The sequence below is a fragment of the Oxyura jamaicensis genome, chromosome 4 (assembly GCF_011077185.1).
Source record: "Oxyura jamaicensis isolate SHBP4307 breed ruddy duck chromosome 4, BPBGC_Ojam_1.0, whole genome shotgun sequence".
Classification (NCBI taxonomy): domain Eukaryota; kingdom Metazoa; phylum Chordata; class Aves; order Anseriformes; family Anatidae; genus Oxyura; species Oxyura jamaicensis.
The window spans coordinates 89,805,038-89,830,264 of record NC_048896.1 but is presented as its reverse complement, the minus strand read 5'-3'; the positions used below and the strand labels follow the sequence as shown (position 1 = coordinate 89,830,264).

Genomic DNA, 25,227 nt, shown 5'->3' with positions numbered 1-25,227 from the left:
CATCTTCCCCAAGAACCAGCTCCCTCCACCTCAGCCGTGTCCATGGTTTCCCCCTCCTCAGCCAGGTGACCACCATCAGAGGTGGCTTTGTACCCACCTTACAATGACGGTGTCTCTGGGAAGGATGCACCCATGTTTGCAGTGCCCCCCTCCTCTTCCGCACATGCATCGAGTGGTGTCGAGCACTCTCTACATTGCCCCGTAAGTGGCAGCTGTGCCACAGGTCTGCTCTGCCTCTCTGATAACCAGTGTCACATCCAGACTTGGCTTGTGCATTGGTACCCTGGGGCATTTTGGGCACTTTGGTAATTTAAGGGTAAAGTATTTAAGCACGTGAACCCAAAAGGAAGCTGGAAGTTCAAGTCAAACGCCTGGGCTCCCTGCATTTAGGCCACATACAAGCCAATGGGACATATTTATCTGGGTGCGCAGCTCATCCCTTCTGCAGACCATGGTCACCAGGCTTAAGAGTCAAATGGGATGGGGCTCTGTTTCTTCACCATGGTGTCTTCAAAGACCAAAGAGCAAGAGACAAGAGACTTAGTCTCTGTGGGAGAGAAGGGTGATGGTTTTCCATTGTTCTCTCTCTTCCAAAATTGTGAAAGAAATAAACCTGCCAGTGGGGACCTAAAGTCTTCTCCTGAAGAAGGACTTTGAACCCACAGGCTTATTTTGACATTGCTTGCTCGCCTGTCCTTAGGAACCTGGCTTGACTTTGGTAGGAAGGACAAGGGCATTACCCCATGTGGGCACACATCCATCATCTCCTGCCCTTTGCGGACATGAGGGATCTCAAGAGGGATTTGAACCCGTGACTTGGTTGTGAGCAAGGCACCTGGCCAACTGGGGCTTAAGCAGAAAAATGGCACCCTCCTGTGGCAACGATTAAAAAAAATAAAGAAAGAAAAAAGAAAATAGCTGTCACTGTATTAAGTGCAGGGTCTAATCCCATCAGCATGTGTGACGCATGTGCACACCCACCAAAGAAGGTCTTACAAGGGATGATGGTGCCCCTCTGCTTCGGCCGAAAATTGCCAGTTGAGGTGGGGTGATGGAGGCAGTGGCAGCGAAGCTGAGCTGTGGGCATTCAAAGACATTCCAAGGTTGAGCAACAAGCCTGTGGCAAGCTGGGAGCCAACCAAGCATTCAGCTGCAAGGAGCCACTCCGGATCCCCAAATCCACGTACAGCCGGCTTCGGGAGCCTACCACCTTTTTTTGGACTTGGCTTGTTGTCAAAACCATAGGGTACAGTGACTGCATGGACTTCAAAGGAAGGACACCAAATGTGATTTGGCCCAGGCAGTTATGACCATTTATTGCTAGCATCTTTCTTAGATACTGCTGCCAAGGGTTAAAATGTTTACATGCCCCCTGATTTTAAATGGACTGGGTTGCATGTCAAATGCCAACGGGAGAGACAGCTGGAGTATCTAAACCAAGAGCTTTGATCTTAGTATCTGTAAAAAAGAGGTCATTTGGTCTCCCCAGGAAGCACAGACATTTAGAAGGTCCCCGTACAACTCATGCAAGTATTTTATTAACAACAATTTCTATTCACATGTAGGTAGGTTGTATTACTACTTACTAAATGCATCCTATATGTATATATATGCATATATATGTAAGAATAGCTGTATGTCTGTATATATACATGTATCTATGCATTCGTATATACTTGAAGTTGACCGCTTGTGTGAGTACGTGTGCTTTCTAATATCTTGTGTACATACTAATCTATTTACCTTATTTACAAAAAAAATATCCATGCTGTAAGCACGATGTTTGTCTCGCAGTCAGTATTTGCGGCAACGACCTGAACCCTCCCTGCCGAGCGTACGCGATTCTGTGAGTAACACTGTAATTGCAATAAGGCTATACAGCATTTTCAGGAAGATGCAGGCATGAAAACACAGGCTTCATTGTGCTGTAATCATGTCTGACATTGATTCAGAAGAGAGGAATTCTAAAATACGATAGTGCACAGGGGAAATATTTCTATTCTTTTAGTGGAGGATTTTGTGGTTAGTTCACAATGCAATTAAAATAGCCACCAGATGTTTATGACTTCAGGCAGCAGTTAGCTTTAGTGTCCCTGATCGCTGTCCTTTGCTCCTGTGTCAGAATAAATAAATATTTTTCAGTGCTGAAGAAAAAACAAACAAAACAACAACAACAACAACAACAACAACAAAAAACTTAATTTTTAAACATACCAGGGGGGATGGTATGTATTTCCATTTGCCAGAGGTCGTGTTGTTTTATGACAGGCTTGTAAGAAATGATAATCTTAACGTTAAAATAATATCTCTCTCCAGGATGAAATAAACATATTTATTTAAATGTGAGATGATGTCTACAGTATCTTGTCATTAAAGTGAAGTGATTTGTGAGAAGTAATATTAAAAAAGAATGTGGCTTTTCCAGAGTATGTCATAAACATGGAAAGATACTTTTTTTTTTTTTTTCCCCATTGAATAATAGGATTATTAATATGCAATTTATTTTTAAAGACACATTTAAAGAAAGCCTGCTGTGCTTCTATTTTGGTAATTTTCCTTAGAGTCTATTATTCTTATTTGTTTCAGGGCTATTAATTTTGAGGCCACATTATATTCAAATTATCTTTGATTACGAGGCTCAATAAGCAATAATAGTTTACATTTCATCACCCGAAAGGAAGCTAATGAATTTAGTCGCACACTAACATTTTGAGAAATACATCATTTGAGATGAAACAGATGAAAAAGAGGTGCAAAAAGTTACAGTGAGTTGCCCAGCCCCTTATAGAAAGCAGTGGGAGAGCTCAAAGGGGGAAAAAGCAAACAAACAAAAAAAACTACTCAGGTGTCCTAATTTAAAATGCTACATTTCAGACACCCAGACGTGTCTGAGATAGTGTGTTGATAAAGTAATTGAGAGTTTAAGTGAAAGATTAAGTAGTCTAAGAAGTATTTCAGACAATGTGGGAATACATGAGAGAAATGTGCATGTGTGGGTACGTTATGCTTTTAAATAGTTAAGTGACAGTACTTCCTTCAGAAATGAAATACTGGTGTTTAAAAAGAAAAACACAGTGAAAAGACATGAAGGGATAGCATGTAAGTTGCCATTATTTGGGCGTGTTGACAAAGTCTATGAAGATCTATGTTAATGCACAGAAACTGGCAGTTCCTTGCCTAAACCTGGTGCTGTCATGAATTCATGTGAACAGGGACTCCTCCAGGCATTTAGAAAGAAAGAAGCAAAAGGATGTGAATTTGCTTGGCTGTGCCGAGCTCCGAGGAGATGCTCAGTGACTCCTGCACACCAGAGCCCCCAGGGCACCCAGAAGTAATCCCTGGAGCATGGGGAGCCACCCAGATTTCTTCTCTGTTCAGAAAAAACTCCAAATTTGTGCTCACTGCATTTTGGCCGTGATGCTTAAGCGCGTCAGTAAATCTCTGGTGTCAGAGGAGAGGTGGGTTTCTTGTTCAGTTTGCTACTTTTTGCTTAGGCACAACGTCTATTTGGCAGGGTATTTTAGATTCTGAAGTAGCTTTTTGTGTCCTGTATTGCAGCCTCACATTGCAAGTGCCATCAGCAAGCACTGACCCCGTGGGACTGTCCGAGATCCCCCCCAAATTCCCCAGCCCTTCCCCAGGTGTTTATTAAAATCTGAGAGCTGCTTCAAAGCATTTCAGCTCAGACTAACAGGCATTTTTCCCACTGAAAGGCTACTGCTTTCCACATTCCCACCTAGCTCTGCTTCCACTGCATCTCTTAGTGCCGGGAGCTGTGGCTCTGGGTGCACTCACCAGCCCCAGCCCGACAGCGCTCGCATGGCGATGGCACATCAAAGCCTGCAACTCCATCCAAAGGCACATTCATCATTAACTCCTCCGTGCTGCTATTACAGCAGCCACTCAGATTGGTGTGGGGGTGAGGGAGAAAGTGTTTTTTTATTGTTTTATTTTATTTCAGCATGCTGCAGTTTGGGGATGCACGAGTCACAGGGGACTTGTGCAGGGTTTGCTGCTGGTGTTGCTTCAGCACATTTGCATTTCGTCCCTACGGCCGTGCTGTAATGGGGGGGGGGGGGGGAGGGGAAAGGATTACCACGGATCAGCTAGTTAATGTTGGTCACCCCATAGCCAGAAAACTGTATTTTTGTAGAGTACTATTGAGTCACATTTACTCAGATCAGGGCATGATGCCAAAACTGAGACCAGTCAGTCAAGAGCAAGTCACGTTTATGTGCCGCGGTGGGCTGCCCAGGCTAATGTAAAGGTTTTTTTTTTTGCTCTGTCTCTAATCCTGGTAACTCAGTTTAAACCCTGAATCAGCAGTGGTACCCCTAAGCACTAGCATCTCCAACAGAATTATTTACAAAAAGCTGTATTTGTTTAACCAGTCTTCTCTGGCTTAATAATAGTTCTCAGTAATAGGATGCAGGGGTGCTGTACAAATATATCACGACATAATTCTCTGCCCCAAAATATGATTCAGCCCAAAGGGTATAAACTTTTTCCCAGCTGCCACTGTTCTCCCCCATCCAACCACCATTTTTACGATGTTTCATTTTTTATCTGTGGTAAATATTAGCCAGAGACTGAAATCAGTGTCAGTCAATTTGGGAACATTTTCCAGTCTGTGCTGAGGAACTGTCCCATGGTTGCTGCTGTACCTTATTCCTTGCATAATCACCCTATGCATGCCTGATTCTTCCATAGCTAGGAAGAAGTACAATAGTTCCCTTGTTGTATTTTTGATTAATTTCCAGCATGAATTACTTTTTGTGATCAAGAGCTGCAGAGGAGAATTACGTGCCTTGTTTAAACGCTAATATTTCCTTCTGTCATTTCTCAGTTTGTTATCTTACCTGTGCTACAAGAAGTTCCTTATTGTTTTATTATGAGAAGTTAAATAGTAACACCTGATTTCACAGCCTGAGGTTGTTCACTGCTTAGTCTGTTTTTATCATGTCCTTACTTCTCTGTGACCTTTCGGCTTATGCTTTTCGGCCTCACTTCAGGTGTAGGGTCTGGATCTTGCAGACACTTACCCACTCAGATATTCCCACTGGGTCAATGGGACTGTTCAGACATGCAAAGTAACTCAAGTACTTGAACATTTGGAGGACCAGGGCATGAAACTGAGTGTATACCAACCAAGCAGGATCCAGAAAAGCTTTTCTGAGCTGCAATGATTTCAATGTGCTAAAATTCAAAAAATGCAAGGCAGATGTGCGCTGATTAGGAAATCGTGTTGGCTACGAGATAAGAAAGCTCCGGTAACTCCTGACCCTCCCTTTGATGTTCACCATGCAAAGCTGCACTGAAAAAACAGGGTCACCTAATGCAAAATAATAAATAAGCGGGGAGCTAGAATGCAATTAGGCACCATTCAGCAAGGGTTTGACTAAAGCACAGTTTCACCCCGCTGGAGCTGGTGGAAGGCTGTTTGTGTAACAGCCTCCCTGTTGCCCAGAAACAGCACACGAGACTACTGAGCGTCTGCAGAAACCCAGATCTGGTTTGTTTGACTTGGACGTGCACTAAGACTGACTTTAAATGTTACTTCAGCTTTGCGGCAATGATTGCCTTTGTATTTTTACAAACTATGCCTGGATATGGGATGTTAATTGTTGTTAATGAGCCTGTCCACCTGGGTAAGCTCTGTAGGGCAAAGCTCACAGAACGTAATTGCTCTGTGTTGCCTTCAACGTCCCCCCTGCTGATCCTGTTGTCTTTTGCATTTAAGAGCAACACCACCGAATCTGCTCCTGCAGATCCTAGAGCTTTTTTCTCTATCCAGGACAGTAGCCAACTCCTGCTCCTCTTTCAGCCCCAGTCCCCTGTGATTTTGGGGTGGAGAACTGCCAAACTTCAGTCCTTGCAAGCGTCTTTGGAAGCGTCTTTGGCACAGGGAAAGAACACTGGTGGGTACAGCGTTATGGGAGAGTTTACATACTGAGCTGGAGCTCTGTATACCTATGCAATTTAATCCATGGTCTAGCTGAGAGTGCTCGTGTACCAAGCTGCTTCATCCCAATGGCATTTTTTGTGCATTGACAGTTTCTGTTCCGTTTTCTTCAAATAGTGGAGATATCCTGGTTTTATTCATATTCATGTGGTTGGACTTTATGATCTTATGGGTCTTTTCTAACCTAAATGATTCTATTGTTTCTATGAAAAAAAAAAAGGGGGGGGGATCTTAGAGTCATGGTTGTCATGGGGTTCCCTGCCCATGGCAGGGGGTTGGAACACGGTGATCTTTATGATCCCTTCCCACTCAAACCATTCTATGATTCTATGACTACCCTAGATGTGCACATCTTCTTGTGCAAAAGACAGAGGACAATATAATTAATACACATGGTATCACTCCCCAGACTTCTCCAGCTGGCTCTCAGAAGGCAACACATGGCTGTATTATACCACAAGATCCTTAAACTCATCCAGCACTAGCAGGACCAAATAACTGATAGGTCTTTCAGCAATAGGTAAATGTTACTAAGACCTCTGCCCATACTGCTGTGCTCTGAGAAATGATTCAGCTGGACAACTTCATGCTCCCTGTCCTGAGAAATTCTTTTATTTTAAATCAACATTTTCAGCCTCAGCACAATGTCTATATGCCTGTGCATTTCCAAACTCATTTCTGCAAGAATTTTTTTTTTTTTTTTTTTTTTTTTTTTTTTTCTGATGGACAGTCAAGTCTGCCCATTCTTGTCTCATGGAATCTCATCTTCTCAGGTCCAACATCTTCATCTTGCTGGTAGAACAGTTATTTCAGCTCATTCTCCCTGCAGAGTCAGAGACTGTGGTGTATTTCCACTGACCCTCTGTGTCACCTTCAGTGCCGCTCTGTCCCCCGCCTCTTCTCACCTTTTGGGATGGGATTCACCTCCTTTATCTGCAGCTTTTTCTACCAAGCTAGTTCCCAGCTGTGTTAGATGTCAGGACCTCTTCCTAAGCTAAGAGAAGTGGTCATTGCATCTGAGATGGGATGGTGACCTGCTGCTCCTTTTGGTCACATCCAAACAGCCCTGAATTAAAAATAAAATAAAATAAAAGTTTAAAGACAGGCAAGATCACGTTGCATGTTATTAAAGCTACTTCTGTTTTACTGCTCTTTATGCAGGTAACCACATTGTTCAGATTTTGTCACCTCAGTGCCTAGAATTTATAACCTCAGACACATATAGGCACACTGTCAATTGGCCTCTTTTTGGTTCATATGACACAGTCTTGGCAAAAAAAGACAGGTGAAAGTCACCTCCATCTGATGTCACTCTTGCTGTAAAATGGCAAGCTCTGTACATTGACCAACACATTCTTTAAAGCTTTTAAAATGTTTTCTCATTACTATGCTACAGTTGGGTTCAAATCAAATTCAGCTGAAGTGGGATGTAAGTATTGAAATGACATAGTTCCATTTTGTTGAGAAATACTACATAACTGTTACAATTAAAATTTTTATTGTAATTATTATATATATATATTATAATTATTCTATATATTATATTATAATATTTAAAATTTTATTTTTCATGGAGAAAGGCTGCATACTTATTTGCATAGCAGAATTGTGGTAGTGGTTACTCATATTATATTAGTTGCACTAAAATTAGTGTTTTTCTACCACATCATTCTCATTTTGACTTGCAACTCAAATATCTGAACACTTTTTTGGAAATACTGATCACAACATTTTTTGTTATAAACTTCAGAATATTTTTTTTGAATTGTGGAAAGCAACGACTGTTCTCCAGCACAAGAAAATATGAAGACAGTTCTGATACCTGCTTGTGGATGGACTTTATTTCAACAGTCATGAGGAATGCTATTCCTTTTCTCATCAGGACCAAAATATGAAAGAATCACTAAAAATTACAGTATTAGCTCCTGTGAGTAAAATTCCTTCCCTTGCTCCAGAGAAGTTTTGCAGAACAAACTAGATCTCTTTTCAACTTACATTTTGTTTTGTTTTGCTTTGTTTTTACCATGAGATTAAGGTATAACTTCTCAAATGGGCTTCCTAAGACACACTTAGAGTTGAATTATGTATTTTTTATATATATTTATTTAGATATAAAATAATAAAGGCAGTATTTGGAAGAGGCAATGTAAAAAAAGGCCCAGCAGAGGTTTACGTGTTGGACTGTTGAATGCAGTAATTGACTTGTGTCTTACCCACTTACTAACTTTATTCCCTTGAAAGAAAAAAAAAAAAAAAAAATCATGATATTTACAAAATGTAAGCCTGCTATAAGTTAGAGGTTAGAGAGATGAATTACAAAATTACAGGTAGAATCAATTTGATATTGAATACTTATATGTTCCCATGACTTTTAATAAGTAGGAAGAGAAATTAAAACACACCTGAATTATTATAGTCTTACCTTAACTGCCAGAAAATTGGCATTGCAAACTGAAAAGTTTATTCCTACATATAATATATAATAATATTATTTATAGTGCATACAGTTATATAATAAAACTATGTAAAAGTGTTATTATAATTAGCAATGGTAATAGATGGTTATAAGAATTCCATTAAAATTGTTATGTTTATTTTTTAATTGTTATTTTCAGCAATGTATTATTTAAATACTGCTCTGATTAAAATAATATAATTGCAATAGTATGACATATTATTTTTCAAAATACATTTAAACATTCTGTTCATATTATTAATGTCCTCTTCAATACTGAAAAACAGGTTAGATGTTTTTAATGGTCTATGCTTAATGTATGTTTTTATGTTTATATTGCCTTTTTTTTTTTTTTTTTTTTTTTTTTTTAAAAAAATTTTTTTTTTTTTTTTTCCTTAAAAAAAGATCCTCTGGAATTCTAGGAAGGAAGTTTACTTTCTTTTGCATCATAATGTTACCTTCACTGAATATACAGTGTTCTACATGGGCTGGCATAGTCTGATTGTATGTTGTGCAAGTGCTTCCTGGAATTTCTGTATAAGAAAAATACCTTCTATACAGCTGTAGTCTTTTTCAGCATAACATCTATTTATTTATTTTCATTTTTATTTTTATTTATTTCCATATTCTGTGTTAAAATCAGTGGAAATATCCATACACATCTGATATAGACAAAGGAAGTGTCAAAAGAAGACATAACAATTCAGAAAAGGTTAATTTAAAAATCAATAGCATAATGCTAGATCTGTTTTATGTGTTTTATACTCTTTATGTGATTTTAAAAAGAGTCAAAATATGTTTAAAGAATTGTGATAAAAGCTGTTACTGATCTCTTGAGAACTGAAAAAGATTACATACAGAAATTTTACTTTCATTTTTTCCCCTCCTGTTTTCTTTTTAAATTTTGGTACATAACTTCACCCACAAATTTAGTAATGTTTTTCACTTCTGAAAAAGAAAACCCATCCTTCATGCTGAATACATTATTTAAGATCCACTGCCTTCTGTCCCTTTTTTTTCCTAAGAGGTTTCATAAATACAGTATGTCTAACTGCTAACAAGAATTACTTTGGCTCCTCTTTGGTGAGCTCAAACACCAGTGATCACCTTAAAGAAAACTAACCATTGAAACTTTCTTTAGAAAGAAACATGGAAGCTTTTGATTAAATAATGACTTTGGGTTTATTGATGAAAAGAAATACTGGCTTTGTCCTTCCTCTTTGAGATCAGTTGCAATCATGGCAGCATTCATGTTTTTGTATTATTTCCACTCCCAGTGTTCTGGACCACTCTGCCTGGATTTTGTCCGATGTCATTTTAAGCTTGACTTGTAAAAGGTGAAGATCAATGTAAATAAATTCAAGGGCAAAAGTATGGGGTAGTGACATGTCCGCAAAACAAAAAATAAGACTCTACAACAGCTGTGTGGTATCAGTTTTGCTCGATGCTGCAAAGACCTGGGGCATTACGCAAGCTGACAAGAAAAGATTTGATGCATTTGATAGCAGGTGTTTAGGAGGGATCAGTAATGTGAAATGGCATCCCTATGTTGGGAACATCGAGTTTCAGGAGAGAACAAGAAAGGAGAATATTATGGACTTCCTAACAAGGGAGTGACTTTGAAGGTCTGACCACCTCGTGAGTGAGGCTGGATGGTTGGAGAAGGTCTTGTGGGCTGGGTTTGCTTCTCCTGGTTTCCCAGCTCATCCTGAGACTCAACAAAGGGTTGGAGAAGTCAGTAGAAATCTGCTCTAGGCTCTTCAACCTGTTTGCTGAGGATGGCAGAGCCTTGGGGCAAGGGCTTTTGCTTTACTTTTATGGCCTGGAGGATGTGGTTGGTACTCACTGACCTGGTTGGGAGAGATGGGGAGGGAAAGAGGTGAACGGGAAAGTGAAAATGAAAGATGTCTTCTTGCAAGACACTGCTGTCTAGCAAAAGTATTTATGTGAATCAAGGATTTCCAAACCAGGCCTCTAGGGCTTTGAAATATAAACTTAGGCTATGAAGACAAAATGGGGTTTTGCAGACTCTGTAGAGCCAAAATCTACAGCAGTAGGCTCCACTGACTTCAGTGAACCTTGCAGATGTGAGTAAAAGCATACAAGTCCCCTGTTGTTCACATTTTTCTCTCAGAAACAGCCTTTGTGCATATAGCTGAAGAGCATCTCTTAGAAAAACGTAGCCCAAGGAATATAACTTAAAACAGATGGGAGCAAGAAGTAATAAAGCCAGGTCATATGGGTAGAGTGGACTTGTTTGAAGTAAGTGCAGCCAACTGTATTATGATGTAGTAATGTGTGAAAGAAGCTGTACTAATGTGTGGACTATCTGCAAGTGGAATATTTGCATGATTGAATCAAGAAAAGGAAATGTACTCTATCCAAATTGTAATAAAAACCATATTTCAAAAAGATCCATGTTGAGTTCCTATATCAAATAATGTCAAAAATAGCTCACAATCCAAACTAGGATTTTACCTTTTCGTTATTCATTTTTAAAACTACCGTTTCTTTTTCAAAATGTTCTCCTTCAATCTGCATCTAGCAGACTCTATTAATATATATATATATTTTCATAAAAAATCTCTTTAGGCTTCAGCAAAGTAGACAGTAACTGCAATCAATCATTTAAGACAAATAAATATCCACCAGCAATAGACCAGTATCACTGTTTTTGAGCTAGAATGTTTTCCCTTAGTTTTCCACAAAAAAAAAATTACTATAGCCTTCCAAAAATAGACATGTCTAAAACGTAATACTTCTAGTGGTGAAAATGTTATTTCTCTGCAATATTGTATGGTGCACTTTAAAAGTCAGTGTAGGAACACTAAACCATGAAGAGAATGCATTATAAAATTCATTTAAAACCAACGATACTTACCTCAAGCTATTTTCAGTTGAAATGTTTTCTTTAGCATTCAATAAGAGCAAGTGAAAATATTTACTCAGGCAGCTAACTGGCCTATCAACCATCCAACATTTGGAAGATCTCATGACAGAGCAAACACTCACATGAGTGCAAGGGGAAAAACAGACTGCCTTTAGCAAGACAGCAGCATGCCAGGGCTCTGCAGAATGAGACCTGGGTAAGAGCAATGACATTTAGAAAATTACTATAGAAAACTGATAAGGGCATGATCCTTTTTTATGCTGAAGATCATGTATAATGCCCGTGCGCTGTGCCTCAGTACCTATTCATAAATATAGAACGGAAGCTCATGGCAAGATGCTGACAGATGCCACAGAGCAAGCAATAACCGCGCCGCCCCCCCCCCACCCCAGGCAACCTTGTTCGGGCAGCTGGTTTGTACCTTGCGGCCTGGCACTGCTGATGATCCATCCTGCGTAGATCAGAAGGTGACGTAGCATTGGTGTAGGCTAGAAAGTTGGATGAAGAAATGATTTTTGAATGGCATGGTTTACTCTTACTGTGTTAGGGCTGGGCACCAACAAAAATAAAAGCCACCTTTGTTCAGATAGCATATGAGCCTATTCCACATGTAGATTTATGTGTGCATGTACATATAAATGCATATGAATAGAGATAAAGAGATAGTGTACATTGGCTAATAAGTGTTTTAGAGACATTTATAAAACAGGTTTTGATATCTAAAGAGAATTACTATTAAAATACATCTTCTATGTGTATCTAGCAAGGAACCACACTTGAAACAAGAAGAATTAAGAGAGGCTCATTCCTTACCTAGTAAGACCTGATCCTGGTCCCATTTGGGGCCTTTTCCACCAGTGCCCCTGGAGATAGGACCCCAGCCAGTGGGCTACTCAGTTGCGTCTAGGTAATGACACAATCGGTGTGTGGACAGACAATGACATGGATAATCAGGTACCGCTTCACCACTCCTCCACCTCCAGTTTTTTCAGCAAGAGGAGAACATAAATGGATGCGTCAAGGTTAAGCCCATTGTTTTCTATCTCATGCAATAGAGATGGCAGTTGTCTACTATTTAACATGAACATCCTGGAGACAGTGCATGATTGATTGTGGCTTACAGATAATTTCCTAAATAGCCCTTCATTAGAAAAGATGAAGATACTTTATTTGCCTAGAGGGTGTATCTGTATCTTCTGCGTTTTAGTGAGGATCAAGGCTCCTTTCTCAATTCTAGTAGTCATAAGGCCAAATCATCTTGCTAGTAGGAGGTGACATCAAGATCTGGGTGTATTTCTGATTATGTGCCAAGGTGTAGTATGCCAGTAAAAAAGATAAGTAGTGCTTGTTCGCAGTTTTGCTATTTCATGATGTTCATCATGTCATTTAATATTATCCTGTTTTAATGTTAATACAAGTAGATTATAAATTATAAGTGTGGAAGTGCTGTGCAATTTTCTCATGCAATAGCCTTTATTTTTCATGACTACTCTTCTCCTCCAAAGATTCTAATAAGGGCAAGAGCACCTCTGGGAAGTGGAAAAAAAACCTGTGCAAAAGCAAAAGCATAGAGTGATAGAGTAATAGCAGCCCAGGGTGGACAACATATCTGATTACATAGCATTTCTTACAGATGTAATGCACTATTTTTTTTTAGGTTTTTCTGATATTCCAGATCACTGGATGAATGTGGCATAGAAGACTAACCCTAGTGTTAAGTGGTAGAGTTTCAAGTGAAGGTGTAATCCTGTAGGTGAGAAAGTCTGAGCATCTTGGCCACAGCCAGCTCTTTCCCAGCCTAAGAAGCCCTCTGACTAGGAATGACTCTCTACGGAGTCTTCTTTTACCAGGTCAGAGTGCTGCTCAAGTCAGTGACTAGCCTCATTCACAGCAAAAGATTTCTGTGGCAAAAGGTTTTACTGTTGGAAAAAGACCTTTAGAAGAGGTGTGTGGGTCTCCTCCATGTCTCAGAGTTCATGAACTTGGCAGAAATCAAGGCAGGAAAAGACTAGAGCTAGATGATAACTTCTGGCTAAGCGCTTGTATTTTTTTTGGTCAGAATAACACTGTTTTGTCCAAACAAAAAAACTTCCATGGGGACATGACAATTTTGATTAACTTTTTAAAGAAAATTACAGGAAACTTAAAATATATGTTTATTGTGATAGGAAGAGGGGGGAAAAGAAACAATCTAGCAAAAAATCATTCAGCTATATTCAAAAGGGGATGGTTCAGGTGATGGGCAATAACATTTTTTTACTGGAATTTCTATACATGTTCTTTCAGTTCTTCCTGAGAGTGGAAACAGGGTCTGAAATGTCAGAATTTTCCATAGGATAGAAACTCAAAGGTTTCACCCATTCCTAGGACAGAAATAAAAACAGCAAGTTGCGAGAAAGCAAAATGTAAACATTTAGAAAGGAAAAATCAAGGAAATTCAGACCTCAGCCAATTTCTAGTTGCAGGGGGAAGGCATAACAGGTCTCATTCAAGTGTGCACCTCCCAGAAGATCCCACCTTTCATTCTTGCACTTACAAGCCCTACTGCTGGCTCAGAAGGACCACAGGGACTCTGAGCTACCACAGCATTTGCAGGGAACATCTATGGGCATCAATCCCACAGGATTTATGGAAGGAGAAAAGACTGAAATTGTGTCTTCACACACAAAATGTACTTGGGTAAAATAAGAACTGTTCCGTTGTAGCTGATGGCATTTTGATGGTAAAGAAACAGCATTGGGTATATAACTTATCCAAACAATACCTGGCTGAGCATCAAAGGCAGGTGAGGAGGGGACAGGAAAGGCGAGGTTGGCAACATGAGACACAAACTTTTGAAGTCTGAACAGGGGGGTTTCCTTTGTTCCCAAGAAAAATCTGGCCAATCACTACAGCTCCTGTGAATTTCAGTAGGTGGATTCACAGATTCCCTGCCCCAGGGCAAGTTTTGTACAAGGTGATCAGGAGAAAAAGTGTGGTTATTCCTTCACACTGGAGGTCACGTTTCTCAGCCTTTCTCATTTGTCCAGCCCTTAAAGCCTGTTCTGGAGGAGTTTATGGTTTGGGCTTAAAATTCACCTTAAATATATACATACTAATGTTTGGCACAGGGGTTGGTCTGCTCCCTCTGTACTGAAGGGAGTTTCACCACGCTCTTCAGGCCATACGCTAAGCTCTGATGAAAATCCCACTCTGCTAATACAACATCCTGTGGCAGGTGGTATTTTATTTTTTTTTCCAATGATTGTTCTCAGCTATGTCTTATGTTCATTCAGAAAGATTGGACGAGGGGGATGTTGGAGACAGAGGGCAAAATCACCGCTTCCCTGCAGGAGCTTCAGGTCGGTGGGAGCAGCAAGTGCCCAGGACCTCTGGACATGAAACCAGGGGAGGAGTGGGGAGCTGTGGGCTGTGACAAGGCTGTGTAGGACACGGCAAACAGCCAGTGCTCAGAGGGGATGGAAACAACTTCCCAGGGAGCGGAGGTACCAGCCAGCACCTGGTCCTGATCAGAAAAGGCTCAGGTTATCTGCAAACCAACCTGACCCAAGGAAGAAGGGCAGTGAAGGAGGAAACTGTGGTGTTTCTTTTTTGTCTTCTTTAGTCACACTGAGTTTTCTTTGTTGGAAGTTATTTTCTCTAATTTGTGTTCAAACTAAATCTGTTGTCTTCAAGTTTGGAAGCTTTTCGGCCTTCTTTGGGACCCACCTTAGCAGCAGATGCAGGCCTACCTCCAAACCACAGCCGCTTTGGGGCAATTCTTGTTGGACCATCTCACATTTAATAATTCTATTTCTCTGTTCATGAGATTTTTGTTGCAGGCCTGATCCTCTTCACCTTCAAAGCAAAACTCAAGGGAAACCAATATTTCCAGATTAGTCTGTACAAAAAAAAAAAAAAAAAAAAAAAACGTGTTTTTTTTTTTTTTTTTTTTTTTTTTGTATTCATGCCATTTTTCATTGAAACACTGTGGCTAGGTTTCATCATGATGGGACTCACCATATAGCAGGAACAACTTGTATAGCACACAGATTTGTTTCCTAAGCACGTTTCTGATTAGAAAAATCTTTCAGGGACAAAACTCCAGTGCTAGTTAGAAGCTTAGCTGCTCTCATTGCTGCAACCTCTGAGTGCCTAACGTGACATCGTCCTCGACTTAGGACACCACTGGTGTTCCTATTCCATAGAGAGGTAATGGGATCTAAGTCCATATTGCCTTTCAGACAAGGCAGAAACCCAAATTTGTCTTCAAATTTGCATTTTAACAACACAACGTGTACCTAAGTCTGTGTTCTGGTAGGAAAGAGGTTTTAGAGCCTGCAGGACTCCTGAATCTGCAGAAACCTTTCCCTGAGCCTGGCTGGATGAACGTTTCACCACATGTAAGTGATTTGTAAAGCACAAGACTCAAAATAAAGGTTGCCTGTCCTGAGAATTCACAGTCTAAATAATTCAGCAGTTGCAAGGGGGGTGTTGTTTTTAGTGAAATCCAAGGTGGCAGCATCTTTGGAACGCGGCTCTTGTTTGTACAACAGAGCTTTTACACCAACATTTGTACGGCTCAGCTTCTCCTCTTAAGCTTTTAAGACCTCGGCCTGCTTTAGGGTGATCTAAAGGGCATCAGTGATTTTACTCACTGAGTGTCTTCTCCTGCATTCACAAGTGCCTGGCTGTGACATCTTGGTAAGGCGTAGATGGCAGAAGGGGCAGGAGGCTTTTATCAGCTGGGCTTTGGGCTGGGCACATAGCAAGTGGTATGAATAACACAGGCAGCTAAAGGAGTGCCTCAAAAACTGTGCCTCCTTGTCACGCATTCTGCTTATGCCCCTTCCCTTACACAAATGGCTATTTTAGGAATGCTTAGGAGAGCTCAAAAATATTTAATTAGGACTATTTTTTTACCCTCCTTCTAATAAAGTAATGGGCTTTAATGTGTTTGGTCTGTCATAGGCCTTCCCTCTGATCAAAAATAGCCCTCTTGGTTCGTAAGAACATTACAACTTTAAATTCTGATAACTTGAGAGCTAGGAATGAGCATCTAGTTCTAAAAATGTCCCTTTTCTACAGCACTAAGAAGCAAGGGCTAAATCTGGATACGAAGCTATGGCATTTTTTACTATAAACAAATGCTGCCAGTGACTGAGTACTTTCATCTGCTGGACCATGAGCCAGAATAGATTTGTAGGGAAATATTCCAATGCCAAAGCACTGGGGAGTGGGGAAGAGACAGGGCTTAACAGGGAGCATGCAGATTGCCAGATCAACAAATCAGTGGATGGACTGCAAATGACGCTAGGAAGGAAAGTGTGCTTAAGTCACTTACTACAGTTCTCCTAGGAGGTGTGCTTTTCTTCATTTATGCACCCCCTTCAAAAACATGTATTAATTTATACATATACATATATATATAGAGAGAGAGAGATACATGAAAATATGCACAATGCCCTCCTGCTTGCATTGGCAAATCTGCCTTGCAAACACAACTTCTTGGAGATTTATAAATAAATATACCTCACTGCTTTATCTACTAGATCTCGGAGTTTACAGAGGAAAACCACCCTCACCAGTGCTTGCATGATTAGCACAATGGCACCCTCTGTTGCCCTGCACGCCTCCTTCTGTGGCAGCTCCCAGGTGGATATATTAACTCCTGAAATCATCCACCTTCTCCAAATCTCACCTCTTCCTGCCTGGCTTCCTTGTTTGTTTGGAGTTATCCTCTGTAATATCCCTTTGTAATAAAATCCATCTTGTTCTTTTTGTATTGGGTGGAGAAGGCAAACTGTGGTTTTAGTGAGCAAGAGGAAGCATTGAGAGGCTCAGTCACCACTCTCAAGTCGTGAACAGTGGCCTCCCCGACACAGCCAGTGACAGCTTCTTGCAACAGTTGTATTAAACACTGAGCTCAGTCCTGCAAAATAGTGATCATTTCCAAAAGATGCTGCGTGAGACAGGGCAGGGCACTCAGCATTTCCTGGAAAGCAATTAGTCTTGATGAGATTGGGTTGCCCTACTGTCATATCACTAATTAAATCACAACTTTTCTTTCCTTTGGTAAAACAAAAGCTTGATTCATGAATTAAAATACATAGTGAATCTGATTTTGACCCTGGTCCTCTGTATGTTCATAATTAAACAACCAGCTCCTTTTATGAATTGAAATAAAACTTCTGGGGCATGGCAAATTTTCACTCCTAATAATCATGTTCACTTGCATCCATGTGACTACACTTTAATTGCTCATTAAAACAGACAGACTTAATGGGATGACACACAACTAGCTGCTTCTTTTTGGGCTTCTGTAACAACGACTTCTTTTTGTCTGGTAAGGAAACCAGACATTTCTCAGAATCAATCTTTTCCTGTGCCTTACTCTCATGCCCTGCTGTAAAGAATAGTAAAATTATCTTGCTGTCAAGTTATTATTAAGGACTGGTTTTACTGTGATGGCATTAGAAGAATTAGATACATACTTTCCACTCATACTGATTTGACTATGTCTATTTTCCCCATATGCAGTCTGAAAAAAATATTCAATGCTGTCCTTAGAACTGATCACTTAGAAGTGATTACTCAGAGGTCATCAGAAGTTGTTAACATGAACAAATTGTCATAAAAACCATATTTTCTTCAATACTGGCTATTTTTAGATAAAAATGTTTAAACTGAAGAAGTCTTTTGAAATCTTGATATAAAAGGGGAGGTGAAGAGAAATTCAGGGAGAAAGAAAAACCTGACATCAGTGTCAGTATAAAAAAGTATTTAAGTACATCTGTTTGATAAACTCAAATGGTCTGTGAGTATATTTAAATAAAATGAAAACAGAGTTGGAGATCTTTGACAGAATATATGTGTTCTGTTTTACACAGCCTCACCTACTGTGCCAATAGCTTACAGTCAGGTTTGAATTTGCATGCACACCATCAGTTTGCAGAATCTACACCACATTTGGTTGGTTTGATACCAAAAAGATTTTGTCAAGAAGTCAAACTGAATTTTATCTCAGGCTCCATAAAAATGAGTGTGTTTGACAGTTGTGGGAAAGAAGGGGGTTCAAGCTGTATCTATTGTTTGTGCAGAAATATCTCATTTCAGAAGTTAAATTACTCATAATGAATCCATGCTAATTTGTTATTTGAACCCCCTGAAGTCCCATTTTCCCCTGATAGAGCTGGATGATGGGAGAAGGTAGGAATCTTGCCTAAGTTTTTTGGCATAGTGTAGCTCTCTGCTGAAACAAATTTTGATTGCTACTGATCTAGATACATCTTTTATTTTCTTTTAAGATTAAACCAGCAAGCCTCAGAATTCCACACAGAAGAGCAGTTAGTATCTGATTTTACATTGATTTTGTTAGAAAAACAACTCAATGTTAAAATGCCAAAGAAAAGTTTCATAGAATCATAGAATCATTAAGGTTGGAAAAGACCTCCGAGATCATCTTATCCAATCATCCCCCTACCACCATTATCACCCACTACACCATGTCCCTAAGCACCAACCTTTCTTTAAACACCCCCAGGGGCAGTTTCTCTGAAATGAAAACAAACCCAAAATATCAGTATTTTTAAAATAGCACATTTCAACAGGATTGAAAGAGCTCCACCCTTCTATTTTCTCAAAAATCAGTGACGAGTTTGACCAGATTTAAATATTCTGGTGAAATATGGACCCACTAAAGTGATCCTGGCTGGCTGAGGCCAAATGTGTTACTTCTTTTGTGCTGAGGTTCCTATGAGCCTACCAAAACTGTCTCAGTTTTCCATGAGTGGAGAAATTATTCCAGTAATGTCAAAAAATACCCAGCCTAAATTATCACCCTTATCCAGAAAGCCAGGCCCATCTGGATATTAAAAGCAGACAAAACGAGATGTTAGGTAAGAGTGTGTTATAGAGTCAGAATTTAGTAAATACAGCCTATTCGAGGGAGTGGGGTTGGTGGTCTCCAAAGTGCAGAGGTGAGGAAAAAGGTGGATCATCTGGAGACAAAGCTGCATACTACATGTGAAGAACATATAATGCATGGAAAAGCTACAGGACATAACAGATGCCCACTCCTACTTCTATTAACATTGACAAAGTGGTCTCAGAGTGGGGAAGAGGTAAGAGTGACTTTCTATACTGTGCTGGGATACGGGAAAAAATGGTCCTGCTTGGGGAAGCTGGATTTTCTGGGAAGGTTTGTTGCTGGAAGAGGAAGAATAAGAAAAAGAGATGGAGAATAAATGGGTTCTGCAACAAAAAATGCTTATTCCTGGTGAAATCACCTATATTTGTATTTTGGTAGAATATCAGCCTTCAGGCAAAGACATCCTCATTCCCTTTTCCTTTCCCTCCCATCTTCCTGTAATATATGTTGCTGACTTGATGTGACAGAAATGCCAATTTGCACTGTCTGTGAGGCTCTTCTGTGAACCCTACTGCCTATCTCATCACTTTAATTAAAATCTGAGTAGAGAGGCTCCGAGCTAATTTAAAATGCAGTGATGGAACAATAGGTGAAAAATCAAACTGTGCATGTGCTCATTTCCAGCTGAGGAGGGGACAAGAGGAAAAGAGAACTGTCAGCATCTCTGGAGATGTGGTCCATTTCCACACAAGACCCAGGTACGGTGCATCAGGAAGTCAGAACAGGCCACAGTGCTTTCAGTCCTTAAAATAAAGACAGATTCATTACGGGTGACTCCTGTTTTCCCACTAGTTCATAAATATTTTGTTTAGTTACACAAATTCCCTGCAAGTGACGGGCGTGCTGGCAGGTCAGGGGACCTGCTGTTGGGTTATATCATTGTTATGAGAGTCACGCTGCTAAGGAGCTTTGAGTTGTACCCCATACTGAGAATAGTCCAAATAATCTGTGACTCAAAGCATCTCTCATCAGGGATCATTGTGAACACAGGCAATTTCAGCTGACCCGACGAGCTAAACACAAACATGTCAAGACCTCAATAGCACCAGAACATTTGTTTTAAATATCCTGAGTGTGAAATCAGGGCCAATGGGCAACATCTATTCAGCAATCATTTTGCATGCCAGATGTTTCTTTCTCTAATTTTACTGCAGAGCACATAAAAATATGTGCTGGAATTAAAATGACGATTGGGGAGAACACAATAGCCAACCTCTGGTTTATTGCAGCAGCGTAAACTGGAGTAATTTCCAGGAAGAGAGACATTACACCAGATCCACATGGGTGTGAGTTATGAATCCAGCCCATTCTCTCAAGGGACATATGTGTCTCGTGCAAACCAATGCCATGATTTATGAGCCCTTTAAGTTTTGAGAGTGGTAGGGCAGGAGACAGCTTAGACAAGGGTGTCTTCCAGACGAAAAACCCAGTGCACCTCACTAGCCAAGGTATTGAGGCTAATCACAATCCTTACCAAGGTGTCACAAGCCCAGGGTAATCTACAGTCTGCAGCAGACACCCAGAACTGTAAAATGGTAGCCAGTATGAGGCATGGAGATGCATAAAGTACATCTTGGCAAGGCTTTTAATCCATATGCCCTCCCCAGCTATACCTATACTGCACTGTGGATATTTGTTCTTTACTATAAAACACTTTTTTAACAAGATTTTTTTTTTTTTTTTTTTTTTTTTTTACAGGAATTTTCGCGTGTGATGAACACTCAAAATATATGTGAAAGATAAGGAAAGCTGGGTCCAAAGAAAGTTGTCTGGCTTGAAATGAGCTGCACTTTCTGAGATCTGTGCTCACAGCAAAGGTATTCTGCAAAGAAACAGAGCTGAAGGACTGTTCCTCTTGTATCAAAGTATCAAATGACACTTTTCAGGGCATTGCTGTTGTAAAGAAACTAGATCAGAAATAGAGATGACACAGCTCAAAAACATAATGTGTCTTTCGCTCCACACTGTCAATAGATTCAGAGCAGGAATAATGCCAGATTAAAGCAAAGCAAATACTTGCAGTACAATATTTTATTCATCAGAAAATTCCTCAACTTTTTTATAGGTCATTTTGGCTGATACAGCAATTCTTTCGCTACAAAGTTTTATTTGAGTGTTTTCAGAAGCACTACTGAATATGAGCTCAGGAGGACAGAGGGAGACTTTCTTAAAAAACAAAACAAACAAACAAAAAACTAACATCCAGATACAAACAGAGAATTCCTTTTTCTACACATTTCCTACACCTTTGTAGGTTTTTAGTCTGATGTGGGGGGGATAAACAGATGGATTTCTAAATGACAGAAATATCCTCAACACAAAATCTCAGACCCCAGAGCTCTGCATACAATTCCTTCCTTTTTCAGCTCATTGACCATAACCCTGAATGCACAACCCTGAAACACTGCAGGGAGTTTTGGTCTGAATTTGAAATGAAAGAAAGGTCCATCTGTTGAATATAGGCTTTTATTTACCAAAGGAAGCCAAACTCAAAGCATGTCATATTGAACTTTGGCCATATTTTCTGCGAGATATGACTTAAGTGCCAGAAGGCATGGCATCTTAAGAAAAAAAAAAAAATCAAAACAAAACAAAAAAAAACATGTCTTTCTACCTCTTATGCAGAATTTCTTTGTTTTTCTAGGGTTAGCCGTCTTTACTGCTCAAAGAATAGGGATTTAGCTGATAAATGAAAGACCTCTTCTTCTGGGTACAGTCCATCTTGGAAACCCTCACACTATTAAAAATTCTAATTACAGTTTGGAAGGGAATCCAAAGTTTTCTCTGAATGCTTAAGCCTTTCAGTAGTGTTAAATTCTTCAGACTCAGCAGGGTCTGTCCAGTTTGCCTACTTGGGTATATACACGCACACTTCACCAAAAGAAAGCCAAACTAGAATTCAGGAGGACTCAACAGAAAATCCCCCCCACTGAGCTATCTTTATAAATACCTAAGGCACTAATTTGTAGGTTACCCCAGAATACGAATAGGGGAATGTATTGATTTATCCATAGATAGTTAAGGGAAAAATACTTTTCCACAGTTCTGATTACTTTGAGATAATATAGATTAATCCTAGCTTCTACAAAGCTGGTTTCACTGTCAGAGACTGTCAATAAAGTAGCTAAGATTAAGGGCCTTGCTCTGGATTTTAGCAGCACTTTAAAACAACAAGCATAAATGCTTCACTAATATTTAAGATGGGATTCATTGATGTGGCCGTGCTATTTAATACCCATAACCTGTAACCATCTTTTTAAAAATACCCATAATAAGCTTACTAGCTGTAGAGGATCCTATGCAACCCCATAAAGAACACTAACATGAAAACTCAACAAGAACAAGCTAGTTTCTGTTTGTTCATGATGTTATTTCACAGTGAAGCTGGTCAACTATTTAAATAATCTATGTAGAGCCTTTAAATTTTATTATTATTATTATTATTATTATTTTAATTTGCCTTAATGGAGTAGAACATAAAAGCTGGCACTTGGTTTGGTATCTTTCTATGGCTCCTCAATGCTAATACAGGTCCATTTTTATACTTTTATTCTCAGTTACAGTCACTGAGACAATGCAGGTTTTGAAAAGTGCTGTGGAAAGTAGTAGATGGCAGAGAAGTCACATCTGTAGCTTGCTGCACAAATGCAGTATCTATTATTATCTATTAAAATAGTCCATTTAAAATAAACCATTTAAAAAATCAATATATAATAAAATAGATAATGTTATTATCTATTCAATAGTGCATCAGGGAAGGAATCTACATCTTTACCATATTGGTGTTACTGTTGCAAGTTGATCTTTCTGGTAAAGAAGGAGGAATTGCATCTTTCCTGAGACAAAGAGCCTACCTATATGGAGAAGCCATCATAGGCAGCTCTTTTGCTGTGGACATGGGAAGAAAAAAACAGCCTGCACTACCTGAGTCAGCAGGAAGATCTTAGCAGAGACAAGGATTGGACACCTGCAAATTTTTTTTGAGATTTTAGCCAAGAATTTCTCTGCAAATTTCTTCTTGGGTTTTCATTGCTGAGACTCTCATTCTGAGGTGCTGTGTACCTGGCTTCCAGGCAAAACAAATAAAGCGAAAGAGCTGACCAGAAGTACACCTTGAAAACAATCTGTTCATGAAAACTGTCCCGGACTATTGAATTCAGCAAGCTCTATGATAGTAATGGTAAGATTTCACAGTTTACTAAAAACAGCTGAAAACCCTTCAGTTAAGTGTTGATAGCCAACAAAAGCTCTTTGATGTAAACCACTGGATTAAAACTGTTTGCCCTCACTATTTAGTGAATCCCAAGCACAAATACAGGATGGGTGGAGAATGGATTGAGGGCAGCCCTGAGGAGAAGGACCTGAGGATGCTGGTCGACAAGAAGCTCAACATGAGCCAGCAATGTGTGCTTGCAGCCCAAAAAGCCAACCATGTCCTGGGCTGCATCAAAAGCAGTGTGGCAGCAGGGCAAAGGAGGGGATTGTCCCCCTCTGATCTGCTCATATTGCGTTTCTTTTTCTACCCTCACAGAGTCCTCTTACAATTCTATCATTATATTCCTTTACACAGGTGATGCAGAGCACAGTGCAAAGTTCACATAGCTGTCAAAATCCTGACTCTGGTATTTACTGACTTTCATGCTTCTTCTAGACAATGCTACAATTACATTAATGTCATTTTTGTCACTTAATACTGTTGCTAACCCTCATAATTGTTAAGGGACTGCACAGTGCAATTTAGCATAATTAAGACAATTATAGTTAAGCACCACGTACCAACAGTCAGTAGCCAAAGCTTTTGCCCAGTATAAGGAAACCTAAAGGCTCCATCTACTGCAATAGTTCTCAGGCACCCCCAGGGTTTTGGTTGCAGGTTATCAGAAAGGTGCCCATGGGGAAGACTCCTGCTTTGTCAGGCTACAGCAGATCTTCTGTCTTTTTGCCAGGCGGATGCTGTTGTTGAAGCAAGAGTGGGAACGGAGCCTATTTGCATCACCCCATCAGTAACCACTTGAGAACTTGACCTCCAAGGCTGTTATCCGAGCCGGGCTTGAGATCTCACCAGTGGAAGACACTTAACACTTTTCCTCTGCATTTTATGTCCATCTGAAAAGTATTTAGCTAACTTTTGAGGTACCTTGCATGTAAAACCTTGAACCACAATTGTAAACTCTCCAGTTTCCCTTATTCATACAATATTTGATTTGGATGACATGTTTTTTACAATATTTATTTTCTGGCCCATTTTGAGACTCTTGTGTTAATGCCACAAGAACTCCAGTCTCCTGTATAATATTTCAGACATGGATAAAAAAATGAAGTGAAAAAAAAAAAAAAAAAAAGGAAAAACCAACCGTCTGCATCCACTTAAACTACATTACAATAAAGCTCAGTAAAGATCTGATCAGCAGGTTTTTTAGCCTGCTCTGATTTAATATGAAAGAAATTAGTGGAAAACCTAAATGCTGAAAGGAATTTTTTTGCCACTGTTCAAAACAGGACATGAAACCTTTAACATAATATTTACACACATTATGTTAAATACTTTCTGCAAAGTTAAAATTTAGCACTGCCGGCTTCAGACAGACTGGGAAAGACATTTGTTTACACTTGATAAATCTGATTTTGCGATGAAAAAGTTTTGTTCTTTCTGTTCTTTCTGTGTATGCACTTGCACTGACAGAACTATCGTGATTTAAAAGTATGTAAATATGACCATTAAAGACTTCTAAACACTTACAAGACAAGAAACAATTTGAATTACGCTGGATAGTGTTTTCTTCTTGGCCTTCACAGTTGTTATGATTTATTATCTCTGCTGGCCCACAAAGCTTTTGAGATTCTGAACGCATCACAGCATGACCCGAATGTAGCCTTTTTCATGATTGTTGCTTATAGACTTGTTCACGTAGTTTCCAAAAAAATATTTTATTACTTGGGGAGCAAGGTGTTTGCCAAGAAATACTAAATGGTCAGAAGTGACATTTTCACCAGAAAGCATTGACCATTTT

The 25,227-nt window shown here is 39.6% G+C and overlaps 2 long non-coding RNA genes across 4 annotated transcripts; one reads left to right on the top strand and one right to left on the bottom strand.

Moving 5' to 3' along the window:
- Positions 1 to 1,430: 1,430 nt before the first annotated feature.
- LOC118166931 lies at positions 1,431 to 23,639 on the top strand. Its single transcript, XR_004750819.1, has 3 exons — positions 1,431 to 1,565; positions 19,841 to 19,914; positions 23,015 to 23,639. It is a non-coding gene; the product is annotated as an uncharacterized LOC118166931 (long non-coding RNA).
- LOC118166930 lies at positions 12,873 to 17,062 on the bottom strand. Of its 3 annotated transcripts, XR_004750818.1 has the most exons (4): positions 15,945 to 17,062; positions 15,307 to 15,483; positions 15,039 to 15,187; positions 12,873 to 13,670 (listed from the first exon to the last, which is right to left on the bottom strand). It is a non-coding gene; the product is annotated as an uncharacterized LOC118166930 (long non-coding RNA). The 3 variants fall into 3 exon arrangements; XR_004750817.1 differs by having other exon boundaries at positions 15,307 to 17,062; XR_004750816.1 differs by lacking the exon at positions 15,307 to 15,483.
- Positions 23,640 to 25,227: the final 1,588 nt, after the last annotated feature.